The sequence below is a fragment of the Salvelinus namaycush genome, unplaced genomic scaffold (genome assembly GCF_016432855.1).
Source record: "Salvelinus namaycush isolate Seneca unplaced genomic scaffold, SaNama_1.0 Scaffold1, whole genome shotgun sequence".
Lineage (NCBI taxonomy): Eukaryota > Metazoa > Chordata > Actinopteri > Salmoniformes > Salmonidae > Salvelinus > Salvelinus namaycush.
Window position 1 is genome coordinate 1,286,363 of NW_024057674.1, and position 19,239 is coordinate 1,305,601.

A 19,239-nucleotide genomic window follows, 5' to 3' on the forward strand; every position below is an offset into this window, starting at 1 on the left:
ACTTTGAAATGTCCTTGTTTTTTAAAGAAAATAAAAAAAAATCATTCATTTACCTGTTTTTGCTTTGTGATTATGGGCAATGTGATGTCTTATGGGGTATTGTGATGTCAATGTTGGGTATTGTGTAGATTGATGTGGGGAAAAAATGATTGAATCAATTTTAGAATAAGGCTGTAACGTAACAAAATGTGGAAAAAGTGAAGGGGTCTGAATGCTTTCCGAATGCATTGTATATATAGGGGCAGTACTTAGTGACATCACTTCATGAAACAGGAGGTACAAATATATAACATAGGTTCACAATATCAACATTCAATGTATCAAAATATATGACCAAGCTGGAAGTGGAAACGCCAGCCCAGCCACAATCCTAGAGGTTCACTGATGATCAACCTCCTCCTTCACATCTGACTCCTGATGATCAACCTCCTCCTTCACATCTGACTCCTGATGATCAACCTCCCCCTTCACATCTGACTCCTGATGATCAACCTCCTCCTTCACATCTGACTCCTGATGATCAACCTCCTCCTTCACATCTGACTCCTGATGATCAACCTCCTCCTTCACATCTGACTCCTGATGATCAACCTCCTCCTTCACATCTGACTCCTGATGATCAACCTCCTCCTTCACATCTGACTCCAGTGATCAATCCAGAGCGTCTTCTTTTTTGGGTAATCCCGATGGACGACGTCATCGAATAGGACGTCATCACCACCACCGCCCACAAGTTAATTGTCATTGAGGTTATCAATGGGAAGAACATTAGTAATATGTCCTGTCTGGTAACTTGTCTCGTTCAAAGGATTCACATTGGCAGGTGCACAGGGAGAAACACCATTAAAAAAACTCAGTTGATCTTTAACTGCGGAAACACTTTTGGAAGTCTTTAACTGCATCAAAGTCTGTGGCCTGTGATGTTGGGACAAGTGATAGTCCCTTATTATACAAGAGACAAAATTCACAAATTCTACAGCACAACGGCAGAGTCATGTCTTCAGTGTAAAACTAACAATGACTCAATAATCCTTCTGGGAATGTTATGACGTCATAAAGTTATGGGCGGAGTTAGAAAGTTGGCTGTCAGAAGTACAGTTATACAATGTAAAATTACTTTTAATCTGTCTGTCTGTATATTTCAAAACATGACATTTGAGGGTGCAGTGAGATACCCCAGAGTTGGACGATACTTTTCTCATCAATCATCTTAAATATTATACTTTATTAAAACCTGGAAATCAACCAATCCTCTGTTGTTAATTCAAAAGAAAGGTCAAATGCTTTGTTATCTAAAAGTTTAAAGTGACGGAGAGAAATAAAATGGTGCTGATGCGGGCGCTTGAGATCGGGGTGTGTTCTAGTGGGTCTGGGCAGGTTTGATGTAGTTAATGGAGATGGAGGTGTGTTCTAGTGGGTCTGGGCAGGTGTGATGTAGTTAATGGAGATGGGGGTGTGTTCTAGTGGGTCTGGGCAGGTGTGATGTAGTTAATGGAGATGGAGGTGTGTTCTAGTGGGTCTGGGCAGGTTTGATGTAGTTAATGGAGATGGAGGTGTGTTCTAGTGGGTCTGGGCAGGTGTGATGTAGTTAATGGAGATGGAGGTGTGTTCTAGTGGGTCTGGGCAGGTGTGATGTAGTTAATGGAGATGGAGGTGTGTTCTAGTGGGTCTGGGCAGGTGTGATGTAGTTAATGGAGATGGAGGTGTGTTCTAGTGGGTCTGGGCAGGTGTGATGTAGTTAATGAAGATGGAGGTGTGTTCTAGTGGGTCTGGGCAGGTGTGATGTAGTTAATGGAGATGGAGGTGTGTTCTAGTGGGTCTGGGCAGGTGTGATGTAGTTAATGGAGATGGAGGTGTGTTCTAGTGGGTCTGGGCAGGTGTGATGTAGTTAATGTTTCTATGATGTTGTTTGTATGTGTATCTTTTGTATTGTTTATAAAATATCAAATAAAATATTAAAACATTTCCAATGCAAAATAACACCTCACAGTTCTATTTTTGGAGTTATTACATTAAACCAATCAGAATTTAGAAGAATGCCGAAGTCAGGTGTGAAGTAATATGGAGGACCAGCCTATTCCCTATGATGTAAACTACAACAGAAATAACTTAAAATGTAGAACTTTAAATTAAACCAATAATTAGCACTCATGACTTGAGTGATTAAAGTAAACCACAGTTTTGTAAATACATAATGCCATCTAACCAAATATCAAAGAATGTTAGCTATATGCAGTTATCTTAGCCAACCAGCTAACGTTAGCTATATGCAGTTATCTTAGCCAGCCAGCTAACGTTAGCTATATGCAGTTATCTTAGCCAGCCAGCTAACATTAGCTATATGCAGTTATCTTAGCCAGCCAGCTAACATTAGCTATATGCTGTTATCTTAGCCAGCTAGCTAATGTTAGCTATATGCAGTTATCTTAGCCAGTCAGCCAACGTTAGCTATATGCAGTTATCTTAGCCAGCCAGCTAACATTAGCTATATGCAGTTATCTTAGCCAGCCAGCTAACATGACCTATATGCAGTTATATTAGCCAGCCAGCTAACATTAGCTATATGAAGCTATATTAGTTAGCAAGCTAACATTAGCTATATGCAGTTATCTTAGCCAGCCAGCTAACGTCAGCTATATGCAGTTATCTTAGCCAGCCAGCTAACATTAGCTATATGCAGTTATCTTAGCCAACCAGCTAACGTTAGCTATTTGGCCAACTAGCTATTAGCCTAACCAGCGTAGCCAACCAGCACGGTTATGGTCAGCGAGACCAACTACCGGAGACCAGTCAGAACCCAACTAGCAGTAAGCCAAGGTGGAAAAAGTTACAAAACTCCCGTAGTCTAATTCACAGAAAACATGCTGAAAAGTAGTGATGGGGAAACAAAGCTTCCTGAAGCATTGGCTCTTTCCAGCCAATTGTGTCAAAAATAGGTTCATTACTCAAGGCTTTGAGCGACACAGAATTTAGAACAGCCACATTTTTATAGATGAAGTCACACACCGTAGCAGCCTATCCATTATGTCATATATTAAACCACTGGCCGTGTTCGAGAGCATCAAATCCATGCTGCGTTGTGGGTAAACGGTGACTGGCTGACTGATTTATGAATAATAATGAGTAGTTATTTATGATGCAAGGTGATTTGTAAATTAGTCAGTCAGCAGCCACCTGCATTGTTGGATGCAATGTCGAACGAGCCCAATACCAAACCAATCAGGTGTTCACGAAATGATTCTTCAGACGTCATTGATCACGTTGTGCTGCTGATAAAGTGACACTGCTTTGAATTATACCGCTTAGCGACTTCAGTACATGCCTCATAGCTCCAGTCTCAAACATAACCCGGTTCCTGCTGAAGAAGAGGGAGTCTGCTGGATGGAGAAAGAAGCTCTCGTGAAAGAGGAGGGGGAAGAGGAGGCTGTTACAATACAAAAACAAGTAGAGGGTGAGGATGTTACAGTGAAATAATTATTATTGAAAAATATAACAAATGCCTCATGAGCTTAGTTCAACTGTTTACCCCATCCGAACCCCAAATGAGCTTTTTCTACTCAAATGTTTAGAAACAATGTAAATCAACCATGTATAGCCTCAACATGGTTAAAACTATAATGTTGATATCATGGATGGTCAGTCCTTGCATCCATTGGTCTGTCTATGAATTTGAGAGTAGTTACATTTCTCCAGCCCCATCCATCATTTTATGACCAAAACAGTGGTGGAATTACTGCTTGGTTATTGGTTGAACTGCAGATTGGTTGGTTGATTGATTGTTGTGTCGCTTTTTTAAAGGGGCAACCTAGTTTTTAAACAAACAAAATGGCTGCCCAGAGTCCTGAGCTGTGTTAGAATACTCATACTAAATGTACTATTTGTGAAGTAAATTGAGTATATAGTCTGTTATTGGTCATAGTATGATGTAGTTAGTATGCCAAAAGTTCCCGGATGTCGTACTAAATTCGCCAAAATATGACGTATACACTCAGTACTTTAGGGACCATAATACAATTCTTCAGGAAATGGGCGTGGCTTCAACGTTTTCAGATTTGAAGAAATTGGGGGAAAATATGCAGCTGAAGTCCAACGAGAGAGCGGATACAAATGAACTGCTTTAAATAATTATGACAAATGTTGAGCAATGCAATAAAGTAATGACTTTTCAAATAAGTTACGTTACACGTTATGTTAGCTACACTATCCTTACAAAACGCATAGCATATCTTTACAGCAGTATGTGAGCTAGCTACCTAACGCTAGTTGGCTACTTATACATCAAACTTGCCAGTATAGTAACTATATTCTAACTAACTACCCAATGTTTATTGACTTGATTATAGCGCAGAATAACTGATGAATTTAATAACGCTCAACACCTGTTGAATATGGCCGGTGTCAGTAAACGTCTGCAAAAAAAATCTAATTAAATTGTTGCCAGCAGCACAGTTAGTCACCAACGCTCTGCATAACATGAAAACAGCCTAACCAGCTCTGCTAGGGCAAGTAAAATGGTAAGAGTGAGGTTTTCTCTGATTTGTGTCTAGCAAGCTATCCAACGTTAGCCAGTTAGCTGGGTGCTTTGCTGTCATTGTGAGGTCAGAATGCTTGGATCGACCCTACTCCTCAGCCATATAGTATTTGTTTACAAACAGTGGCGTTATACGAGCTTATGTTTTGGTTTCTGGTGGGGTAATACGGTTGAAACATTTGAGGCATTTATAAGTTATATTCTTCAAGAATCAATGGTTATATAGTAAATGGTTCTTTCTATAACTGCCAGTGTAGATTTCCTGTTGGGGTCAAATTGTTAGAGCTGTTGATAAGTCATTGTATAATATTCTGGCAATTCTTTTCATGCCATTACATTAAAGGCGAAAGATGGTCTTTTCTTAGCAAGGTGTTGCTTAAATAATGTTAGCTGCTAATCGCTAGTTAGCGGGCTAGCTAGCTTGCTAAATGTATTAAGAGTCAGAGCAAACGTTGCTAGCTAATACTGCCTGGTACCAGTGCTGGTGTAGGCCTAGATAAGCATGTTTGTGCAGCGGTGTCTTATCAGAGAGGAGTAAGCGAAGTATGAATATGTTGGCTAGCTAGCCTGCTACATGAAGTAAGAAAACAACATGTCATGTAACATCTAATTAGAGTCAACTGGAAACACTGACCAACACTTTGGTTCCTACCATGTCTTCTTCTCTGAGGTTTATTGTCAGACTACACTCATCAGGTGTATTGCTGCCACCTACTGTACGGGGTTGTAAAAAATAACCAAAACGAGAAAAAAAATTGGGATTAACAAATCATACTAATTACGTAAAATAAACACGAACCAAATTCACTCCACTACCCTGAATTTCAAACAAAAATGGTACTATTCAGATCCCTACACAGGTTCAGGAACCTGGGAGGGGTGGAACGTCTTCATTCAGTACTCCCTGTAACATTTTGTCTGTGAAGTCCTGGAGATCCAGAAATCTATTTGCCGCTTTCACAATGATGTCTAGTTTCTTAGATTTTATTAGTTTATTATTAATGCAATTTATCACTGCGGCAGTGAGGGCAATGCAAACGCAATTTTGCTGTAGAAACTCCTCCAAGCTAATGCGGAAACTGCTAGTTTTGGACGAAGGTTACTAATAGTTTATTAATGCAATTTATCGCTTGCTCTATAAACACAACAACGTCCACCTTGTTCACTATTAGTGTGTTGGGATCCTTCTCCTGCATGGCTTCACTGCAGACTGTGGGACATGAACTACCTTCTCCTCTCTACTCCTTCAGCTATTTTCACTGCCTCCACATAGGACACCTGCTGGATGGGCCTGATCATCCTAGCTACTGTGACATCCTTCATCCGTACAGGGCACTCCGGGAACTTGGGAACGTGATTCCCATCACAACTACAACATGCTTTATCTGACTACGACATATTTATTCCTTCGACAAGCACTTGCCACGTGTCCAAACTTTTTTACAATTGTAACACTGCAGCTGCTTTTGTATATCTCACTTACCCAGGTTTTACATAAGATGGGAGAACCACTTCACCAAACCACAGTAAAACCTTCCGTCTATCATTCATTTGAATCAACGTGCGTCTACTGAAATGTTTAACCCTAAACCACACACAGCTTTCTCCTTTTGCGCTGTTGACACACAATCAGTATCATACCGCTCCTGGTCACTCGAACCGATTCCACTTTACCCAATTCATCCTTCACCATCTTTGAGACCGTTAACAGGTCACCCACAAAAACATCCTTGCTGATGATTCCCACTCCGACCCTAAACTGCTGTTCATTACCAACTTTAGCCCTTTTCACTCCACTGTTCTTCACCATCGTCCATGTAGTCTCAACAACTGTACAGAGTCAATGTGCGGGGGCACCGGTTAGTTGAGGTAATATGTACATGTACGTAGAGTTAAAGTGACTGTTCTTCACCACCCTCCACACAGTCTCAACAACTGTACTCGCGCCAAGAGAATCCCACAATGCTTCCTCCATTGCTCCTCCAGTCATCCCCTGGACTCCCTCACTCTTTGCTGTGAAAGATGTGAGAGTTTGTGTTCTCATAGTAGCATCTATATTGTTGTCATTCCATCTATATTGTTGTCATTCCATCTATATTGTTCTCATTCCAGCACATCTGTTGCTTCACCAACTTGTTATCCCTTTCGTCTGCACTACTTGCTGTCATTTCCCTTCCTGATTTCCCTCTCTTGGATGTCTCCACCACGCTCCTACTCTGTCAGTAATTCCTCCCTGGTTTATTAATTGGTAGTCAAACAACAATATATTCAAGTTACTGCACATTCTATTCCAAATCTAGAATTAGAGTCGTCATTATGTTTCCATGATTTCAACAGTTCGCCAGTTAACTAAGCCTATAATGTGGACACCAAGGATGTGGATACCAAGGAACTTGAAGCTTTCAACGGCTCCACTACAACCCCTTCGATGAGAATGGGGGCGTGCTCAGTGTTTAGTCCCAGGGTCCTTAACTTAGTGATGAGCTTTGAGGGTACTATGGTGTTGAACGCTGAGCTGGAGTCGATGAATAGCATTCTCACATGGGTGTTCCTTTTGTCCAGGTGGGAAAGTGCAGTGTGGAGTGCAATCGAGATTGCATCATCTGTGGATCTGTTGGGGCGGTATGCAAATTGGAGTGGGTCTAGGGTTTCTGGTATAATGGTGTTGATGTGAGCCACGACCAGCCTTTCAAAGCACTTCATGGCTACAGTTGTGAGTGCTACGGGTCGGTAGTCATTTAGGCAGGTTACCTTAGTGTTCTTGGGCACAGGGACTATGGTGGTCTGCTTGAAACATCTTGGTATTACAGATTCAGACAGGGGATGAAAATGTCAGTGAAGACCCTTGCCAGTTGGTGAGCGCATGCTTGGAGTACATGTCCTGGTAATCCGTTTGGCCCTGTGGCCTTGTGAATGTTAACCTGTTTAAAGGTTTTACTCACATTGACTGCGGAGAGCATGATCACAAAGTCATCCGGAACAGCTGATGCTGTCATGCATGTTTCCGTGTTACTTTCCTCGAAGTGAGCATAGAAGTAATTTAGCTCGTCTGGTAGGCTCGTGTCACTGGGCAGCTATCGGCTGTGCTTCCTTTTGTAGTCTGTAATAGTTTGCAAGCCCTGCCACATCCGACGAGGGTTGGAGCCGATGTTCAAGGGGTATATCAATCTCCCCAGGGTAGCAGTAATACGTTGTGAGATTTGTCCACAAAGGTTACCCCTCCCATAGGTGGCTCATTATTGGGATTCATTGCTGATTCCTACCTGTAGCTCACTATGAAGTGTCTAGTGATACAGGTTAAGGTTCCTGTTGGAGATTGGTGGTTGGTAGTGGAGTCGAGGGAACAAGCAGGGTTGGACACGGCCATGTTATTATCCCACACAGTCTCTGTGGTTCATTTGAACCCCGTTCCTGGGAATTAGATTTGATTACAAATCGTCCCAGTCTGTTACCACAGAAGGGGTCCGTTTGTCCCATTTCCAGCAAGGTTACGAGGCGCTTTGTCATTTCCAGAGTCAGTTTATTTTGGTACTGTCCATATGTAGCTTGTTTTTGGTCACGGAATGGCTGAATAAGTGCAACATTTTACCTGGAGCTAACTATGCAGAGAATAGCGCATGTCAAATGACTTTAGCTTCCCTCCAGGCCTGAGGTCACACACTCTCTTGTAGGCTTAAATTAAAGATACGGAAAATAGGAGTGGCAATATAGTCCGCTATTATCCTCAGTAATTTTCCATCTAGATTGTCAGACCCCGGTGGCTTGTCATTGTTGATAGACAACAATCATTTTTTCACCTCACAATTTTGGGAAAAAAGGCAAAGTATGTAAGGTTCTCCATAGCTTTTTACTATCTTTACTTTATGTAATTTATCTTTGTTTCATTGTGTCGTTTTTCTTCTTTTTCTTCAGTTTAGTCACATGATTTCTCAATTTGCAGGACGTTTGCCAATCGGTTGTACAGCCAGACTTATTTGCCATTCCTTTTCCCTCATCCCTCAACCATACCATTTTTCAATTCCTCATCAATCCACTGGGATTTAACAGCTTTTACAGTCATTTTCTTAATGGGTGCATGCTTATTAGTAACTGGAATAAGCAATTTCATAAATGCGTGCAGCGTCTGGTTGCTCCTCATTACACACCACAGAGCAGCAAATATAATTTACATCATCAACATAGGAATCACCTGTTTTATTAAATAATTGAGACACACAAATGAATCGAGGGAACCAGAGATCAAGATAGCCTAACCATAAGAAAAAAAACTCTTCCTTAGCATTCTCCTCCCGCTGCTGCTGGCCTTCGTAAATTCTGACGTTATGCTCCTGAAGTTTCCAGTAATAGGCTACAACAGCAGTCGGCAACCTTTTCCATTTGTAGTGCCAATTTATCTGACCATTTCTACTGATCTGGTGCCAGTTATGATTTTCATATTCACATTTTACTGGAACAGTTTCATTTAATTTATAACAGTAATAATAATTATAATAGTCTTTATCTCAAAATCATTTTCTATGATTAATCTACATTCTATCTAAATTAAAATTATACAAATCTAAATAACTTTTATTGCCATTGCCAACTATGTAAAAATAGCCTACATAAAGCCAACAAATAAAAACTGCTAGAAAATATCCAGATAAAATAAATCACATTGGCTGCGCATGGCCTGTCTACATAGTTGATACAATGTTTCAAGTTCTATCACCTAGGTCGGTCCGAAACTTGATAGAAAATAGTCTGGGCCCTGAGAGTTTCCCGCGCCAGTGAGTTTGGGACAGACACAGCTGTAGGCTATTTGTGTAAGGGATAAGAAGTAATCAGGTATTTTATGACATTTCCACTGGATCAGAGCATTACATTTTCCCTTTCATGTCGAGTGGTTATCAAGAGTGAGAGCTGGAAATATTTTACAAATACTTTGAGGAACTATTGTCATTCGCCAATTGATTTTAGTAAGACTTTGTTTACTTGCTGTTTGAGGTGAAGAGAAAATTACTTTGAGAAGCTCCACAAATCATTAGTGGTGGTGCGTAAATAGTATCAGACATCCCCAAATAGGTACATCGCTCTCTGCATCGCTCTCTGCCCTCTGTTTGCTAAAACGCAATTTGGTTGCAGAAACTCCTCCATGATAATGCGGAAATCCCTAGTTATACCAATACCATAGACCTACTGTAGGACCCATAACTTCACCTAACAACAACATAGACCTACTGTAGGACCCATAACATCCCCTAACCATAACATAGACCTACTGTAGGACCCATAACTATAACATAGACCTACTGTAGGACCCATAACTTCACCTAACAACAACATAGACCTAATGTAGGGCCCATAACTTCACCTAACAACAACAACATAGACCTACTGTAGGACCCATAACTTCACCTAACAACAACATAGACCTACTGTAGGACCCATAACTTCACCTAACAATAACATAGACCTACAGAAAGGTGCCTATATTGGAGACCAAAAGTTGTCTGGCACACTGCTTAGGATTTTAACAACTTTAAAAACGTATTTCTAGCTTACAATCGTCGATGTTACTACTAATGTGAAAACAAGACAATATATGACTTGTTGTTCACTTGACTGTCATAAGACAAATGTCAAATAATGAACATTCATTACAGACGTCATTGTTTGTAAAATATCATGGCTACGCTGTTGGCATCACCTTTTTACAGTGGATTTTTGCTGTTGTGGGCCTTAAACCATCTGTCTGACTTTTTGTTCACACAGGAGAGAGACGTGACTATCGTGGATCCTCTGGGGGGCCTCAACAACCTCATGATGCTGACGAGGCAGAGAAGAGTCTCTCCACATCAAAACACCAGCAGAGACCCACAGGGAAGAAATCTCATTGCTGCTCTTACTGTGGGAAGAGATTCAACTCTTCAGGAGACCTTAAAATACATCAAAGAATTCACACTGGAGAGAAACCTCATGGCTGTGATGAATGTGGGAAGAGTTTTACTCAGCTAAACAACTTAATAGTACACCAGAGAACACACACAGGAGAGAAATCTTATAGCTGTTCTCAATGTGGGAAGAGTTTTACTCAGCTAAACAATCTGATAGTACACCAGAGAACACACACAGGAGAGAAACCTTATAGCTGTTCTCAATGTTGGAAGAGTTTTAGTCAGCTAAACAACCTGATAGTACACCAGAGAACACACACTGGAGAGAAACCTTATAGCTGTGATCAATGTGGGATGAGTTTTACTACATCAAGCAATCTGACTTCACACCAGAGAACACACACAGGAGAGAAACCTCATAGCTGTGATCAATGTGAGATGAGTTTTACCAAATCAAGCAATCTGATAAGACACCAGAGAACACACACAGGAGAGAAGCCTTATAGCTGTGATCAATGTGGGATGAGTTTTACTACATCTTGCCAGCTGACTATACACCAGAGAACACACACTGGAGAGAAACCTTATAGCTGTGATCAATGTGGGATGAGTTTTACTACATCTAGCCAGCTGACTTCACACCAGAGAACACACACAGGAGAGAAACCTCATAGCTGTGATCAATGTGACAAGAGATACTCTGATAAAAGATCTCTGATCCAACATCAGAAAATACATACATGAAGAAGTTGTTTAATGATATCAATGAAATAATGTCACAATGTAGAATGTTTTAACATTGTAGAATGAGTATTTTAATGATGTCACAATGTAGAATGTTTTAACATTGTAGTAGGAGTATTTTAATGATGTCACAATGTAGAATGTTTTAACATTGTAGTAGGAGTATTTTAATGATGTCACAATGTAGAATGTTTTAACATTGTAGAAGGAGTATTTTAATGATGTTCTACGTTATCGTTTGCCCTGTTCAATTGATTGCAGCATGATATGGATATTAGCCTCAGGGGAAAATCCAGGCTCTGAATTGAAAGAGTATTATTTAACAAAAAGTGACTAACAAAAAAAAGAGCTGTGTTACACTTACTGCGTTGGTGACCCACTTTAATCAAAATGCATTACTTCAGAATGTAGCTCGCTGTTTTCTACTAGTTGAAAAAGCTGCTTGTTTAAAAAAATACATGTAATATGATAATTGTTGCAGATGTTTGTGTATATACACACATGAAAGCAGTATAATAAATTGGTCTATAATCAATTTTATTAACAATCTGACATCACTCCAGTATTTCTTGACAACATTCAAATGCTAATTGTCTTTATTTCACTACTGAAGAAGCATGACTCAAATCACCTCATATTTCAAACATTCAGCCTGACAAAAGATACATGTTTTATTATTCCATGCCTCACCATCAAGTTAATTATTGCCACTACATATTAACAAAGGGTTGTACATTTGGTTTTTATATTTCATATTTACAATTCATGTAACATTTAGTATTCATAATTATTTATGCAACCAGCTGACCATTTTTTGGGTACAATTATATTGACAGTGTTGCCCTTCTTTTAGAATATCAGCGTTCATTCTCAGATGTGCCAACCCAAATGCATGACATTTTGGACTTGGCCAGACCCAACAACATGCCTATCGAGTGAACCCTGAAAAGAGAGCGAGAAGTAAGGTGGAAAGTTACTACGGATATTGCAGGAGTTGGTTGCTGATTGTCTCAAGGGTGGGCAGTCAACAAGTTTTGCGTTTAGCCAGTGCGTTGCCATGGATCACAATTTATTTTGACTGCACGTTTTTCCGTATTGGAGATTAGTTTTTTTGGGGCTCGTTCCAAGGGGACGAGAGTTCTAGAATCGAGTTAGTTTTAGGAAGATGCGAGTTCTAGAAGCTAGTGGGTTTTAGGATTCTATTGAAAGAATAAGGATTTAAAAAATAATACTATTGTATATTATTATTTAGAAATACGTGTTTTTTCTTGTTTTTAATTGTTGACAGCCAGTAGACACTATGTTTATATTGTAGTTGATTATGTGAAATGAAAGTGGTTTTCTGTTGGGGGTGAGCAAACTCGTCCAACACAAATATAGGACATATTTGTTGTCTTAAGGGGGAAGGTGTTACAGGCTTTGTTTTTTTCATTTATGTTTTGAGGTTGGAAGTAGCACATATAGCTCGTTAGCACGTCTAGCTAAACTGATTGGTGTCACCTCGTTAGTCAGTATGTGTTACACCTGTGCTGGCTTGTCCATCTCGTTAGTGGGAAGGTGTTTCACCTGAGCTGGTCCAGGTTCTATTTAAGAGTGTCTGGCCCAGTGCTCCAGTTGTCTTGATAGATGTGGAGAGTCAACACCTTTAGTCGATCCACCTTTTCTGTTTGCTTCCTGTCTTTAAGTTTGGTGTGGGTTTTTCTTTTGTTTGCCTCTTCTAGGGCAGATTTAGTGGGTCTCATGGTGGGTGTCTTTTAGGTGCCAGTTGTTGTTACTAGTCAATTTTCAGTGGACACCTCCATACTGTCTTTCAGAGCCCCTCCTAAAAAACAAGTTATATTTTGGGTTGGATAAAACATCATATTGTTAATATTTTTGTGCTGTATAAATAAAGCTTGATTTGATTTGAACATATTGCAAAACAAATTAACCCAATGACTGACCAATCAACAGACTCTTGGTCCATCTTGGTATGAAAATCAGTCTCAATCCCACTTTTCAAGCCTGCTGAAGGGGTGGTAAACACCACCCCCGGCTCTACCAGGGGCTTGAGGTGGTCTCCCACAGCTCTGCTTATGTCATGTTCTGTGGACTTGCCATTCCATTTCTTGACTGCCCCTGCAACACAGAAACACATTTAGTCATATTATATAAAACACTCAAAGTAATGGATATGGAGCATCTATGGCCTCAGTTACACCTGGCACCTAAATGTGACTTCTGTCATCTGATCACTCCAAGCTGCATTCGGTTCAGATCTACCAGGACGGGCCTTTGACATAGTCTGGAAGCAGCCAGGCCACTGAATATGCATAGGCAATGTCAAAAGATGAGTGGGGAAAAGTACATTTTACACAAGTGACCTTCATAATAAATCAAATCAAATGTTATTTGTCACATGCAGATGTTATTGCGGGTGTAGCGAAATGCTTGTGCTCCAACAGTGCAGTAATATCTAACAATTTCCCAACAAATACCTAATACACACAAATCTAAGTAATGGAATAAGAATATATAAATATATGGACGAGCGATGTCAGAGCGGCAAAGGCTGATACAATAGAATAGGATAAAATACAGTATATACATATGAGATGAGTAATACATAGACTAAGATACAGTAGAATAGGATAGAATACAGTATATACATATGAGATGAGTAATACATAGACTAAGATACAGTTGAATAGGATAGAATACAGTATATACATATGAGATGAGTAATACATAGACTAAGATACAGTAGAATAGGATAGAATACAGTATATGAGATGAGTAATGCCAGATATGTAAACATGCAGGAGATCCACGAAGGAAAGACAGTGATGGTGCTCAGTGACGTTGTTGCAAATGGTGGGTAAAATGGTAAAACGTTTGAGTTCATTTTGTCCATTATTACATCATTACATCAAGTGTTCCAATGGTAAAACGTTTGAGTTCATTCTGTCCATTATTACATCATTACATCAAGTGTTCCAATGGTAAAACGTTTGAGTTCATTTTGTCCATTATTACATCATTACATCAAGTGTTCCAATGGTAAAACGTTTGAGTTCATTCTGTCCATTATTACATCATTACATCAAGTGTTCCAATGGTAAAACGTTTGAGTTCATTCTGTCCATTATTACATCATTACATCAAGTGTTCCAATGGTAAAACGTTTGAGTTCATTTTGTCCTGGTCACTTTGCCTACTGTTTATTGCCACGTTGGGATGCAACCTTTGTTTGTTGTCATTTAAAAAAATAATAATAATAATTTTACCCCCGTTTTTTCTCCCCAATGTGGATCTTGTCTCATCGCTGCAACTCCCCAATGTGGATCTTGTCTCATCGCTGCAACTCCCCAATGTGGATCTTGTCTCATCGCTGCAACTCCCCAATGTGGATCTTGTCTCATCGCTGCAACTCCCCAATGTGGATCTTGTCTCATCGCTGCAACTCCCCAATGTGGATCTTGTCTCATCGCTGCAACTCCCCAATGTGGATCTTGTCTCATCACTGCAACTCCCCAATGGGCTCAGGAGGCGAAGGTCAAGTCATGCGTCCTCTGAAACATGACCCGTCAAACCGCGCTTCTTAACAGCCGCCCGCTTAACCCGGAAGCCAGCTGCACCAATGTGTAGGAGGAAACACCGGGCGACGCTTGGCCAATTGTGTGCCGCCCTATGGAACTCCCGATCACGGCAGGTTGTGGTACAGCCCGGGATCGAACCCGGGTGACGCCTCTAGTGACGCCTCTAGCACTGCCATGCAGTACCTTAGACCGCTGCACCACTCGGGTCTATAGTGACGCCTCTAACACTGTGATCCAGTTCCTTAGATCGCTGTGCCACTCGGGTCTATAGTGACACCTCTAACACTGTGATACAGTACCTTAGACTGCTGCACCACTCGGGTCTATAGTGACGCCTCTAACACTGTGATCTAGTACCTTAGACTGCTGTACCACTCGGGTCTATAGTGACACCTCTAACACTGTGATCTAGTACCTTAGATCGCTGTGCCACTCAGGCATAACCTTTTTTTAACCAATTCTGATGGTTGTTAAAAGTGGAATTTTGACATTATTACCGTTAAATCAACACACTGGACACTCCCAACACCACCAACTATCAATCTATTTGATACCGTAGACATCTAGTGACCACTTGATTCCATGTGACCAAACATTTCTGAGGCTCAAATACTCACAGGTCCCTTTTAATAGCCAGGCAATGGCACACATTATAGCAAATACATTTTGGGTCTGAATTAAAGGAGATACAATTAAAATGTAATTACGTGTTTTAAATAAAATGTCCATAATATCTGCATTAATAGTGGAATGATAGTGTTTCACAATATTCCAAAACAGAAAAAGAAATTACATTTTCTATTGGGTTGTTGACTGAATATTTGTTTATGTGTAACTCTGTGTTGTTGTTTTTGTCGAACTGCTTTGCTTTATCTTGACCAGGTCGCAGTTGTAAATGAGAACTTGTTCTCAACTGGCCGACCTGGTTAAATAAAGGAGAAATAAATAACACATAATAATACATAAAAATATAGGAGCAGTATAGACTTAGTCTGTTCATTATATACATCTACATGATGTATTGTTACACCATGTAGTAGCAGTATAGACCTAGTCTGTTCATTATATACATCTACATGATGTAATGTTACACCATGTAGGAGCAGTATAGACCTAGTCTGTTCATTATATACATCTATATGATGTATTGTTACACCATGTAGGAGCAGTATAGACCTAGTCTGTTCATTATATACATCTATATGATGTATTGTTACACCGTGTAGGAGCAGTATAGACCTAGTCTGTTCATTATATACATCTACATGATGTAATGTTACACCATGTAGGAGCAGTATAGACCTAGTCTGTTCGTTATATACATCTACATGATGTATTGTTACACCATGTAGTAGCAGTATAGACCTAGTCTGTTCATTATATACATCTACATGATGTAATGTAACCGTGTAGGAGCAGTATAGACCTACAGTAGCTAGCTGCTAATGTAGATGTAGTATAACTTAATGAAACTGCCTTAAATATGCTGTGGTAAAAAAAAAATATTCGCACTAATCAATCAACACATTCCTGTCTTTGTATGTCTCAATATAATGGTATTATTTAATTAAATCCATTTAAAATAATCTTTGTCTGAAAATAAAATATGATCCTCAACTGCGTTTCCCCTCCAGTCAACAGACGGCGATGTGCGTCTTTCAGGCGACGCTGCCAGCGTGACGTATAATCTAGTGGACGGTTCTTCATAAACAGCTCGTCAACCACCTCGGTAGCTTGCTAGCCAACATAGCCGAAAGATTCAAGCTATTTATACGCTTTCGGTCTATATTAGCTACTGTGTTTTCGACACACTTAGGTCGTATCTACTTGTTAACCTATTTAATTTAATATTACGTTATTTTGTATTAGTCAGCTATAGTAGCTGGCTGGTTAAGTTAGCACTAGCCTAGTCGCTAAGGATAGCTAGCTAGCTAACATCCCTGAACATGAGCTCCCTAAACTACTCCCCTCTTGTTAAAGAAGAGGTCTGCTGGACGGAGAATGAAGCTCTGGAGCTGAACATTGTCGTTAAAGAGGAGAAGGAAGAAGAGGATGTCACAGTGAAACAAGAAGAGAAAGCCGTTTCAGTGAAAGAAGAGGAGGACGCGTTCAGAGTGAAAGAGGAGGAGGATGTTACTGTAAAAGAAGAGGAGAAGGATGTGAAAGAGGAGGACGCAGTTATTGGTGTGAAAGAGGAGGAGGGGGAGATTACTGTCACATTGGAGGAAGAAGACGAGGTTGGAGATCCGTTTAACCCCAGTAAGTACCGTCTCTGCAGTCGTTGAACCAATATGCAGTAAAGGGGTTCTACACTTTAATGTTGTTCTGTAGGAATGGCTGAAGCTACACTGTAACGTGTAGAACATCAAGAGTGGACCATCAACAAAACGTTAACAATTCATCAAATGCATCCAATGACAATGCCTGAAATACTGTAGTCCTCAATATCTCCTATTAGATTAGCCCAATATGTAGTCTTAAAGGGGCAATCAGCAGTTGTTACATCCATTTTGGGACTTATACATTAATGATATGTACCCATTGTTTCTTGAAGAATTCACTTATAAATGCCTCATGAGCTTAGTTCAACTGTTGTACCCCATCAGAACCCAAACTATGAGCTTTTTTTACTCCAATGTTTATAAGTAAATGTAAACAAACACTGTATATCCTGAAACCATGATTAATCGATTTATTTGAGTCTCAAGCATTTCTAAAACATTTTAACATTTTCATTTAATTCTTTAAAAAAAATCTAATTTATAATAAGTAACGTAACAAAATGTGTAAAAGGGAAGCGGTCTGAACTTAATGAATGCACTAGGGCCCCAACTAAAAACAATCTTGGGTCAACCAAAAGTCGTCTTTTCTTTCTACCATCCGATTGGTAGAAATGTTATAACGTGTATTTTTCCATATATAGACACACCCCATGTGTTTTAATTAAATCAACTATATGTACTGAACTGGTCTGATGCTTTAAGCACGCTGTTTGATTAAATAATTAAGACACACAAATGACTCGGGAGCCAGAGATCAAGATAGCCTAACCATCAGAAAAAAACTCTTCCTCCTCCCGCTGCTGCTGGCCTTCGTGAATTTTGATGTTATGCTCCTATAGTTTCTGTCAAACTCCAAGCAGGCTGTCATGTGTCTTTTACTGAGGAGTGGCTTCCGTCTGGCCACTCTACCATAAAGGCCTGATTGTTGGAGTGCTGCAGAGATGGTTGTCCTTCTGAAAAGTTCTCCCATCTCCACAGAGGAACTCTGGAGCGCTGTCAGAGTGACCATCAGGTTTTTGGTCACCTCCCTGACCAAGGCCCTTCTCCCCCAATCGCCCGGTTTGGCCAGGTGACTAGGAAGAGTATTACATTTTAAAATGATGGAGGCCGCTGTGTTCTTGGGGACCTTCAATGCTGCAGAATTGTTTTGGTACCCTTCCCCAGATCTGTGCCTCGACATAATCCTGTCTTGGAGCTCTACGGACAATTCCTTCGACCTCATTGCTTGTTTTTTTCTCTGACATGCACTGTCAACTCTGGGACCTTATATAGACAGGTGTGTGCCTTCCAAATCATATCCAATCAATTGAATTTACCACAGGTGGACTCTGAACAAGTTGTAGATACATCTCAAGGATGATTAATGGAAACAAGATGCACCTGAAAGCAATTTCGAGTCTCATAGCAAAGGGTCTGAATACTTATGTAAATAAGGTATTTCTGTTTATTATCTGTTGTCATTCTGGGCTATTGATGACACCCCTCTGAAACAAGATAGCCTAACCATCAGAAAAACTTCTTCTTTAGCCTACTCCTCCCGCTGCTGCTGGCCTTCGTAAATTCTGATGTTATGCTCCTATAGTTTCTGATAATAGGCTACACCAGCAGTCGTTATGCTCCTATAGTTTCTGGTAATAGGCTACACCAGCAGTCGTTATGCTCCTATAGTTTCTGATAATAGGCTACACCAGCAGTCGTTATGCTCCTATAGTTTCTGGTAATAGGCTACACCAGCAGTCGTTATGCTCCTATAGTTTCTGGTAATAGGCTACACCTGCAGTCGTTATGCTCCTATAGTTTCTGGTAATAGATTACACCAGCAGTCGTTATGCTCCTATAGTTTCTGGTAATAGGCTACACCAGCAGTCGTTATGCTCCTATAGTTTCTGGTAATAGGCTACACCAGCAGTCGTTATGCTCCTATAGTTTCTGGTAATAGATTACACCAGCAGTCGTTATGCTCCTATAGTTTCTGGTAATAGGCTACACCTGCAGTCGTTATGCTCCTATAGTGTCTGGTAATAGGCTACACCTGCAGTTGTTCTACTCCTATAGTTTCTGGTAATAGGCTACACCAGCAGTCGTTATGCTCCTATAGTTTCTGGTAATAGGCTACACCAGCAGTCATTATGCTCCTATAGGTTCTGGTAATAGACTACACCAGCAGTCGTTATGCTCCTATAGTTTCTGGTAATAGGCTACACCTGCAGTCGTTATGCTCCTATAGT